The following is a 12,003-nucleotide window of genomic DNA, read 5'->3' on the forward strand; positions in this document are numbered from 1 at the left end:
TATCTTTTTGAGACTGTACAATTCTTTTTGGTATGCACACAGAAGTGGAATTGCCAGATCATGTAGTAATTATATTTTTAATTTTTTGAGGAACCACCGTACTGTTTTTCATAGTGGCTGTACCATTTACATTCCCACCAATAGTGCACAACAGTTCCAATCTCTCCACAACCTTACCAACACTTGTTATTTTTTTTTTTGTGTGTGTGTGTAGTAGTCGTCTTAATGGATATGAGGTGTTGACAAAAGCCTTTTTTGTCTTTTAAACTTATTTTTCTGCAATTGTTTATGACAAATATGTAAGGTGGGCAGTGGATATCGCCAACATCATTGCCCTGTTGCTAGTTACCAGTCTAAAAAACCTCCAATTCAAATAGTTGATTTCTGAAAATTTCATATCACTCATCTGCTATGTAATAACTGGCTAAGGAATCAAGGCCTTAAATGAGGCTTAAGATGATATTTCTGTTTTTACTCAAGTTAGAGCCTTAATGGATTGGTAAGTTGTGGCTGGTGAATGGATTGGAAGTCACAGTAGAATCATTAAGCTCTGTCAAATTCACTTGATTATATTTAAGGAGATGAGAACTGTAATATATACTTCCAGACTGTTTCAGAGATACGTATTTCTGCAACTATGGAGGCTAGAACTTCTCCCAGTCCAAAATATTCTGAATAAGTTAAAAAGCACATCAACTAGGTTGAATGATCACCACGTTGAGAGACAGACAAAATTTCTTGTGTAAAATCATGTGTCTTTTGAATTTTAAAGATTGTAGACATCTAAAAAATAATATAAAAAACCCAGCACTGAATTCTGTTTGCTTCAGGATTATTTTAGAATTCCAAAAAGTTTTTTTAATGCAAAAATCTGTCATTATCTGTAAAAGATTTTTAGCTATTCCTGGAGCTGTAGATTGGCTATATTTTAGAGAGATGAGTCAGGAGGAGGAGGACTGGCTTGCCACAGCTGGGTCTGTAATCAGGGCTATTTTCCCCTTCCAGGCAGCAAGGAGGAGGTTGTGCAGGTGTACACAACGTGCCTTTACCTGCTTTCACCCTGGTTGGGGGTGGCATCCCTTTACTGCCTCCCAAGGCTGCGATTCTACAATCCAACCAATCCAATCCAACAGGGTGTTCTATGGTTGGCCTCATACTTTGAGAGCTTTAAGACCTTGTTCAAGGCTGGAAAGCCACTAAAATCTATCTAGGGGAATTCCAACTCCTAGAGGCTGTGTTTTTGAGCACATTTTCTGAAGAAAGTGCAGAGTTTTAAAATGTGAATACAAAGAAAGACAATATATATCAAATAGCCTACAGGCTAACATGAAAATTGTAAATCTTCTTTTTCTTATTCCCAGTTTGATTTGGAAAGGGACTTCAGTATAGGTTTTTAAAAGATCTTTGCATTATAGAACATTTTAAATTTATACACGCAGACAATGTAGCATAATGGACATCTGTATCCCTACTACCCAGAGTCAACAACTGAACAACTGTCAACATCTGCCATTCTTTTTTTTTTTTTTTTTTTTTGAGACGGAGTGAGTCTTGCTCTGTCGCCAGGCTGGAGTACAGTGGCGTAATCTCGGCTCACTGCACCTCCTGGGTTCAAGGGATTCTCCTGCCTCAGCCTCCCAAGTAGCTGGGACTATAGATGCACGCTACCCTGCTAAGCTAATTTTTGTATTTTTAGTCAAAACGGAGTTTCACTATGTTGGTCAGGATGGTCTCGATCTCTTGATCTTGCGATCCTCATCTGCTATTCTTATTTCATCTACACCTCCTTCCATTCCCTTCCCCCAGCTCAGTAACCTAGACAAATGCATAAAATGGGCATAGGTTTTAAAAAGACAGTGTTCAATGAAACATTGATGATCACTGTTATGGTTGGAGAGATGAAGTTTGACCTACATTTTATCTTGGCATTGGTATCTAAAACCATGTGAAGACAAACTTAATGTGTTATCAGTTGAGATTTAAAGCAAATAACCTCAAACTAGCATCTAGTCCTTTGTTTATTCAATAAATACTTAGTTAAAGCTTTCCAAGAGCCTAGAAGACTTCAGTCTTCTAGGCTTTTGGAAGAGAGTAGTGAACAAAACCAACAGAAATTCTTGCCTTAATGGAGCTTATATCTTGATGACAGAGAGAGAGAGAGTGAGTTTGAAGCTCTAGTATTAGATAGGGGAATCAGAGGGAGTGTAATGGGAAGATGCTCTCTGAGCAGAAGGTGAGGGAGGAAGCCATGTAGGAACATGAAGACTGGTACTACTCCGGTCAGAGGGAACAGCAACTGTAAGGGCCCAGGGCTGGGATGGGGCCTAGTTTACTCTATGAACAGCAAGGAAGCTGTGATTTCGGAAAGGAGGGAACGAGGGAGAGGAAATTAGGACAGAAGGTCTGAGAGGCAAGGGGAGGACTGGTAGCGTGTTTAGAGACTTCTCAAGAACTTAGCTTTTTTCAGGGAAGCAGAGTGCAAGCAGGAGCTATAGTCAGAATGAAGTTGAGGAGCAAAGCTTTGGTCTGATTAAGCCAAATGGGACCTTAAAGACAAGACTGAGTGTAGTTTTCACACAAGCTGAATCCCTGAAGTAATTTGGGAATCACCAAAATTTTGTTCCCAAAATCTAATAGAAAGGCTGATATCCTGGACATACTTATTTTTCCAAGATGTTTTATTCAAGTTTCCAGTCCAACTATATTGTTTTTAATATCCTCCTCTTTTTTTTTCTGTAGAAAAAATACTTTCAGTGATTCTTTTATTGGTTTGAGCTTTGCCACTGAGAATTCTAGCCATATCTTTTTTTTAAAGTATACTTTAAGTTCTGGGGTACATGTGCAGAATGTGCTGGTTTGTTACATAGGTATACACATGCCATGGTGGTTTGCTGCACCCATCAGCCCCTCATCTACATTAGGTATTTCTCCTAATGCTATCCCTCCCCTAGCCCCCTACCCCATGACAGGCCCTGGTGTGTGATATTCCCCTCCCTGTGTCCATGTGTTCTTATTGTTCAACTTCCACTTATGAGTGAGAACATGCAGTGTTTGATTTTCTGTTCTTATGTTACTTTGCTGAAAATGATGGTTTCCAGCTTCATCCATGTCCCTGCAAAGGACATGAACTCATCCTTTTTCATGGCTGCATAGTATTCCATGGTGTATATGTGCCACATTTTCTTTATCCAGTCTGTCTTTGATGGGCATTTGGGTTGGTTCCAAGACTTTGCTATTGTGAATAGTGCCACAATAAACATACGTGTGCATGTGTCTTTATAGTAGAATGATTTATAATCCTTTGGGTATATACCCAGTAACTGGATTGCTGGGTCAAATGGTATTTCTATTCTAGATCCTTGAGGAATCACCACGTTGTCTTCCACAGTGGTTGAACTAATTTATACTCCCACCAACAGTGTAAAAGAAGTGTTGCTATTTCTCCACATCCTCTCCAGCATCTGTTGTCTCCTGACTTTTTAATGATCACCATTCTAACTGGCGTGAGAGGGTATCTCAATATGGTTTTGATTTGCATTTCTCTAATGACCAGTGATGATGAGCTTTTTTCCATTTTCTTTTCTTTTTCTTTCTTTCTTTTTTTTTTGGAGATGAAGTCTCACTCTGTTGCCCAGGCTGGAGTGCACTGGCACAATCTCGGCTCACTGCACCTCCACCTCCCGGGTTCAAGTGATTCTCCTGCCTCAGCCTCCCAAGCAGCTGGGATTATAGGCAAGTGCCACCATGCCTGGCTAATTTTTGTATTTTTAGTAGAGACAGGGTTTCACCATGTTGGCCAGGCTGGTCTTGAACTCCTGACCTCATATGATTTGCCCATCTCCACCTCCCAAAGTGCTGGGATTATAGGCGTGAGCCACCGCACCGGGCTGATGAGCTTTTTTTCATGTTTGTTGGCTGCATAAATGTCTTCTGAGAAGTGTCTCTTCATATTCTTTGCCCACTTTCTGATGGGGTTGTTTTTTTCTTGTAAATTTGTTTTAAGTTCTTAGTAGATTCTGGATATTAGCCCTTTGTCAGATAGATAGATTGCAAAAATGTTCTCTCATTCTGTAGGTTGCCTGCTCACTCTGATGATAGTTTCTTTTGCTTTTTTAGTTTAATTAGGTCCCATTTGTAAATTTTGGCTTTTGTTGCCATTGCTTTTGGTGTTTTAGTCATGAAGTCCTTGCCCATGCCTATGTCCTGAATAGTATTGCCTAGGTTTTCTTCTAGGGTTTTTAATGGTTCTAGGTCTTTTTTTTAAGTCTTTAATCCATCTTGAGTTCCTCCTTTCTTTTTTTAAACAAGGTCTGCCTGACAGAACTTCCAATGAACCACTCGGTTTCCTTAGACAAACCTAATTCCCAATTCCGTTTCTTATTGATGGGTAATATTTGCCCTGAGTCTTGGGTACAACATTGATAATTAAGTTACATAGTTTGTCAGTTTTCTTACAGAGCCCTGAGAAATTATCCATGGCTCTGAATGACTGTATAAGTTACTTGCATGCATTATGCTGTATATTTATATGGTGCCATATTTATTGAGCCTCTACTGTTTTATAGACAAAATTGTTTTGGGAAATTTCAGACATGCTTTAAATGTCTGTATAATCAGCTTTATTTTATCACTGCCTTTTCTAAAAAAAATTAGATTTGAAAAATAGTTGCCTTGCTTCTGGTCAAATCCCAGTGTAAGGTGTAAAGTGATTATTGATTTCTCTACCTGTGTATGTGGTGGTTTGATACTGCCTTGGAGGTAATGCATTTCTTTTCAGGGGTGGTTTGTTATAGTAAGTGAGGTTTCACAAAGAGGGGTATGGGAGGGGCCCATTATGAGTTTTAATTTTTAATTTTTCACACTCAAGATAAAATTCCATTCAAACTGGTATAAATGGGGAGTCATGGTGTATGATGAAATTCAAAAGAGGGAGAAGGATTGGATATTGGTGTATGAAAATCAGTTGGGTATCAGAAATGTAGAGACAAAGAGACAAATGTATTCTTGGGTAGCTTGCATAAAACTTGCTTAGCAGGGTTTATATGTTTACTTTAAAGATAATTTTTCATTTATCATGTTGAAATACTGAACTACCTATTCTGAAGCCATGGCTGTGCTGTGTGCTGGAAGAGACAAAGGAATTTATAAGATATGGTTCTTGCCTGTAAAATGATCTTAAGACAATACAAGACACCTTTCATGGGCTCATCAAATATTTTTTGAGTACCCACATTGTCAGGCACTGAGTGAAGAGGTATAAAACGTTCCTCTATAGGAAATACCCATTCGTTTTTCCTTTGTATCAACTGTCTGCTTGCTCAGAGAGGTCATACCCAAATGACAAGTAAGCACTATAACTTCTGGCATTCTAGTGGCTTAATTACAGAATAATGCTTTTTAATAACACAGATAAGGACTTTCTAGGTCAGCTGTACAAGAGCAAACAACAAACAGAGAGTCAACCAGATATCTCTGCCCTGGTTTTAAAATTAGTGTTTTTGAACAAATGAAATGACCTCAAACCAAAGGAAACTAATTATGGCTTGATATGGTCTGACAGAGGCTATGTGTTGACAGCATAATATGGCCTCATAGGGCTTTTCAAAAGCAACAGGGAAAGGAGGATGGGTAGAATAAATAAGGAGGGATATGGCTTCCATTTGCCAAAGTTAAGCTTTTCTGTTAAAAAAAAAAAAAAAAAAGAAGAAGCCCTAGTGAATCCCATCACTGCTTGGAATTTTCAGCTTTTAAAAATAGTCACTGACTTTGATGTTTAAATTGTGGCTAAGCTGGCCTTCTTTCACTAGAAAGAGATAAAATTTAGTTTTTCTTTCATCTATTCATATCCACACACCCCTTCTTAATCATGATTCAAAGAAATTGTTCATGTAACTCTTGGCTCTTGGCTGACCCACCAGCCTTACTAGTAAATAGTAAAGTGCTGTGAAGCTGAGCTGCCTGCCACCATCAGGCGAGGGTTATAAAGATGGCCTCTTAGCCTGCAGCACACGTGTAATAGAGAGACTTGCACAGCTGAAGGTTTTAGTATTCATGAGTAGAGGAAAAAGAGAAAATGCATGTCACTGTGGGCTTGCTGATAAACTGAGGAATGTGTGCAGCCTCCTCGTTTAATCCACTCTGCCAAGTGAGCTTTGAACGCTAGCCTGCACTGAATAATAAAGATCCTTACATAGAAAGTGGTCGCAGGCCCCTCATTAGAAGCGGGAAAACCCAACAGCCGGATCAACATTTCAGTACTGTATTTAGCTGGTGGGAGAGAGAAAATAATCAGTTTGTCGCTCTACTTCCTCCTTTGGGTTTTGTCCTTATTTAACTTTTTATAGAGGGGTTTCTGGTTTATTTATGTAATGATAACATTTGTCAGATTTTTCTTCACTGCAAAAGTAACGTATGTTCTTTAAATACAAATAAATACAGAAAAGTAGAAATGTTACTTCTCCGCTGAAAGGAAAGCCAATGTGCACACGTTTCACTTTTTGCTTAGGCATAGTTTTAGCTTTATTAGCTTTTTGGACATAGTTTGATCATACTGCATTTTCACTCGTGATAAACATTTTTATTTCCCCATGGCAAGAATGTTTCACTTTAAATGGCTATATTCCTTTGGGAAATAATTTATTTAATGGGTCTATTAGTGTGTTATTCTTACCATTTGTTTGTTGTAAGTCATCAGTCCCTAAACAACATCTTGAGCATAACGCTGTTTCCCTTATTTGGAAGTGCTTCCTTAAGATAGATTTTCTAGAATTGGATAGACTTTTTAGAATTTATCCAACAGGGATAAAAGTTTTAAACATTTCTCTTTTTTTGTCTTTTTTTTTTTTTTTCCTTTTTGTGGAGAACAAGGTCTTGCTATATTGCCCAGGCAGGTCTTGAACTCCTGGACTCAAGCTATCCTCCTGCCTCTGCCTCCCTAAGGACTGGGATTACAGGTGTGAGCCATATGCCTCGCAAAAGTTTTTGAACATTTCTAAGGTTGTTGATGACAGTTTTTTTCACAAATATTGTACCAATTTACACTCCCACTAGCACTGTGAGAGTGGTCACTGGAAGTGTGACATTGAGGTAGGCTTCCATCTGCCTGTGTTTTTGCTCAAGAAGCCCTCAAAGAAAAAGATGGAAGAATGGCTCTATTTCTGTCCACTTTGTTATGAATTTTACTTTCTCCACTCCCACCACATTGTTATCTGTTTTGCATTTAATACTCAGTGACCTCGGACTTATTTCTCCACAGCAGACCTATCCTTTGCCTCTGCTGCAGGCGCGTCGTATCATGACTGTTAGCCTTTACAATTAGTTTGGATTGGTCTCTTTAGTGAGGACATTTCTCCACTGTTCATCCTCCTAACTGTTGATTTTAAGAATTACAAAGGGGGTCAGTGGCAAATAGAGTACAATATGAAACAATGGAAGAAGTCAATCTAGGTTGTGTTTGGAGAAGTATGCAAAATTTTGATGATTGTAGGGAATTTGGCTTTTATCTCAAACATATTTTATATGCAGAAAAGTTCCACCTGTTTTGAAGTATGACATGAATATATTTTGTAGGCTGCTGGAAAACGTTTTGGCTTGACAAAGAATTTTCAGTTGCAATGATCTGAATGGCTACATCTCCATAACTTGTGAAGAGGAAGTAAATAAATATTTGTAAAATATTCTGATTGTGCCAAAAGCAACTTTGATCATATTTTGTCATTGGTTTACATAGCATGAAAAAGTTTCAAATACTTTTCAAAACCATGGACAACTTCATGAAGTGGGTTTGTGCAGCATCCAGAACAACCCTATCTATGTTCTTGTGAGTATTAGCTATTTGTTACTGCACACCAGGGTGCGCTGAGAAGCACCCAAAGAAAGAAGAAATGTGTATGTGCTTGCATGAAACCAAAAGCTGAGTCTTTCATCGTGATTCTTAATTTTAGCTTATTCAGTGGAGGTCTTTGGGGAAGTTGGAGAATAAGAAATGATGAATAATATAAGGAAAGTATATTTTTCTAGAATAATTGGGAATTTTAATATATATACTGAAAAGGGCTCTTTGCTGGTTTTGAATCAAGAAATACAGTAGAGAGTGTTGCCATGACCTTCTTACATGTCTTCTAATATGATTTTCAAATGACATGGTTCAAATGAGTTTGAATAAAAGCTTGTACTTTCATAGATTTGTATAGAGAAAAATATGAGCGCCAAGTATTAACACAATTTAAACCTAATGAAAGAGCTATTCCCGTTTATGAAAATGTATCATCTTAGACAAGAAACAGACATTAACGTGCTATATAAATGCTTCCTATGTAAAATTTAATAAGAAATCAATGCATTTTCAATTTGTGCTGCTTTTCCTGCCATAGAACTTGGCGTTAGATATCGTTGTGTTACAACCTTTGTCAACTATAGATCATTTTAAATAATTTATTCCAGTTTTAAAAATTGTTATAGATATTAAGCTCATATCCTGATAAAACACAAATGTTCTTTACAGCTTGTTTTTTTGTGAAATTATTGAAAATGTCTGACTTTAAAGTGAGAAAATGCAGAAATTCTCTATTTTCAGTCAGCTGTTTTATTCACTGAAGCATCTCAATGCTAGACAATTGCAGGTCTACTTATTGTAGGCAGAGATTCTGTAATTATAGTTCTCTAAAGAAGTATAGAATGTATATTATATTTGGGACATTGTACAGAATTATATTTGCTTATTCAGATGAAATTCTGAAAACTATAAATTCAGTAGTCATTTTACCACTGATGAGAATATTGAAAACAAAAGTTAGTAACCACAGCAAAACATTCCATTAGACAGAACCAGATTGTTTTCCCAAATCTCTTCTATTTATGTTGTGTTGCTAACTGAATATGCACTGGAGTAATGGGTTTGCAAAATCTATTGTCAATACAGGTGCTATTTCAAAGTTAAGTAAGATAATTGAGATGGTTAAATGAGTATAATATGAAATATATCTTTGAAACGTAAGCATTGTAAGACCCTCCTTCATCTAAAGGCATGCTTTATGTAGAATACAGATAACTTAATCTTCTAGATAGATGAAGCTGAATAGTAACATAAATAATTTTTAAATGCACATAATCTAAACATGTTTTACTTGACTTTAGAAAGTATTTTATGTAATTTTTATTTTGATTACAGATGCTATATCCTTGTAACTGCGTTCTTTTAAAACTAATATTAAATTTAGTTTTAATTCAGAGAGCATTCACCAGTTGATGGGAGGAAGTTTTAGTGTTTCACTAAGTGAACTTTGTTCCAGCAGGTCACCTGTCTCTCAAAAAGTATCAGGTACATTTCTTCCGGATTTTTTTTTTTAAACCTTAAATAAAGAGAAGAACTTCTGTAGTAGACAAACCTGGCTTAAAGTTATAGCTCTGCCAGTTACTAGCTATACAACTCTGCAAGAGGTTTTAAACACATTTTTAAAATTTCTGTTTTTTCATCTGAAAATGGTGATAATAATGCTGGCATTTCTGGGTTGGTGTGAAAGTTGAATAAAATAATGTACTTAGCACAAGTGTATGGTATAGGGAAAGTGCTCAGAAATTGCAAGTTATTAAGAGATACTTTACAAATGCCAGTTTGCCCTACTCTTTAACTCTGATTCTCTAAATTTTATGGATTCTTTAAGACCCAGTTCAAATCCCATGTCCTTTATGGATGCTTCATTGACTTTGCTTTTTAAATCTCCTTTTCTTTTCTTTATGTAAATATTTAAAAATTAAATTGATAATACAACAACAAAAATATTAGGTTGATGCAAAAGTTATTGTGGTTTTTGCAATTAAAAGTTATACCTCTGCCAGTTAACTAGCTATACAACTCTCAGCAAGTAAAAGTAATGATAAAAACCGCAATTACTTTTGCACCAACCTAATAGTATAGAGGCTTATAACACATAGCAAGAATCTTCTGTCTGCCCAGGTTTTTTCTAACTCTGAGCCCCACTACTCCAGGGTGTGGTAGTCATGCATGAAATCCAAGGTGGCAGCATTGCTGAAAGGCAGCAGGACAAAGGATGGGATAAAGAAGAGGGCAAATGACATCTGCCTACTTTCTCTTAAAGGAGTATCCTGGAAGCTGCCATGTTTCACCTCTACTTCTATCTCTTTGGCCGGAATGAAGTCACATGCCCACATCAGCTGAAAGGTGGCTGGGAATTACCTTTATTGTGGGATATTGTATGCTCTGCTAAAATTCGATTATGACAGAAGAAGAAAACATGCCTATTAGAGGCAAAATTGGCAGTCTTTGAGAGTTGGAGCTCTTTATATCTTTTCTTTCCCAAGTATTGATCTCTCTTTTCCTCCCCAGTGTCCTCTGATATTTCTTCTAGCCCTGGCTCTCCTCCAGGGCTCAGTTCTATAGGAGATTTCCCAATCCTTCTATATTGCTCATTACCATAGCGCCTTCCTGTTCGTCAGAATTAACCTAGAAGAGAGCAATGCTTTCTTTTGCTTAAGTAAAATGCACTTCATCGAAAATATTGATGCGCTATTGTGGTGGATTGCAGTTTTTGTTGAGACAGACTCTTGCTCTGTCACTGAGGCTAGAGTGCAGTGGCATGATCTCGGCTCACTGCAACCTCCACCTTTTGGGTTCAAGCAATTCTCCTGCCTCAGCCTGCCGAGTAGGTGGGATTACAGATGCCTGCCACTATGCCCAGCTATTTTTTTGTATTCTTAATAGAGATGGGGTTTCACCATGTTGGCCAGGTGGGTCTCGAACTCCTGACCTCATGATCGCCTGCCTCAGACTCCCAAAGTGCTGGGATTAAAGGTTTGAGCCACTGTGCCCGGCCTGTATTTTTTTTTTTAAAACCAATACCTGCTTCCATTCCTTCTAGGAAGAATTATACTTCCCCTGAACCATTGATTGATCATGTGACTTGCTTCATGCAATAAAAGTAAAATTAATAAAATGTATCACATTGGCAGAGGCTTTAGGAATCTGTCTGGGCTTCAGTTACTCTTTGTTTCCTCTGATACAAGACATCTTTTGAGATGTCACTCTGGACTGCGTGCTAGAGTGAAGACCACATGGAGCAGAGCCTCTTTCGAGTGCCAGTGGACATGTAGCGGTGAGCAGGGCGGAAACCTTTGTAGCTGCGAGCTACCAAGTTCTTGGGGTCATTTATCACCACAGCATAATTTGTCTATTTTGACTGATATGATCATTATGCTGAAGGTATTTCCATCTAAATTCTTTTTTCACCTAAGTCACCTCTACCCCACTCAGGAAGGAATGAGAAGGCAAAGCTAGAAGGGATAAGAAAAGGAGAGCTCATTCTGCCATTAAGATCGTAATGTCACCAGCTGCCTATTTTATATTCTACTTTCCAAAATATACTTGACATTTTATTTTAGCATTTCCAATCATATATAAGCAAAATGTTAAGTGAGGTGATTACAGCAGGAAAAAGTGGCCCCCAAATGAAGCTATTTATATCTAATTTATCTTATCTGTTTAGGAGCAATGGCAATGTCTTCAGTAAAAAAAAAAAAAAAAAAAGAAACAAAACACCTTTTTTTGACTACAGCACCTGCGTCCTGGCCAGCTGCGGCTTCTCCTGCGGCCGCCACTACTGGGAGGTGGTGGTGGGCAGCAAGAGTGACTGGCGCCTGGGGGTCATCAAGGGCACAGCCAGCCGTAAAGCTGAACAGGTCCCCTGAGCACGGCGTGTGGCTGATCGGCCTGAAGGAGGGCCGGGTGTATGAAGCCTTCGCCTGCCCGCGGGTGCCCCTGCCCGTGTTGGGCCACCCCCACCGCATTGGGGTCTACCTGCACTACGAGCAGGGCGAGCTCACCTTCTTCGACGCCGACCGCCCCGATGACCTGCGGCCGCACTACACCTTCCAGGGCGACTTCCAGGGCAAGCTCTACCCCATCTTGGACACCTGCTGGCACGAGAGGGGCAGCAACTTGTTGCCCATGGTGCTGCCCCCTCCCAGTGGGCCTGGCCACCCCAGCCT

General features: G+C 38.6%; 1 long non-coding RNA gene across 3 annotated transcripts in view; it reads left to right on the forward strand.

The window, feature by feature from the left end:
- The window catches only part of LOC105720507 (uncharacterized), a 108,922-nt gene that overhangs the window by 21,013 nt on the left and 75,906 nt on the right, over positions 1-12,003 (forward strand). The gene's annotated exons all lie outside the window — the stretch shown is intronic.

The sequence above is a fragment of the Aotus nancymaae genome, unplaced genomic scaffold, assembly GCF_030222135.1.
Source record: "Aotus nancymaae isolate 86718 unplaced genomic scaffold, 86718_ANA_hifiasm-v0.15.2.pri h1tg000029l, whole genome shotgun sequence".
Lineage (NCBI taxonomy): Eukaryota > Metazoa > Chordata > Mammalia > Primates > Aotidae > Aotus > Aotus nancymaae.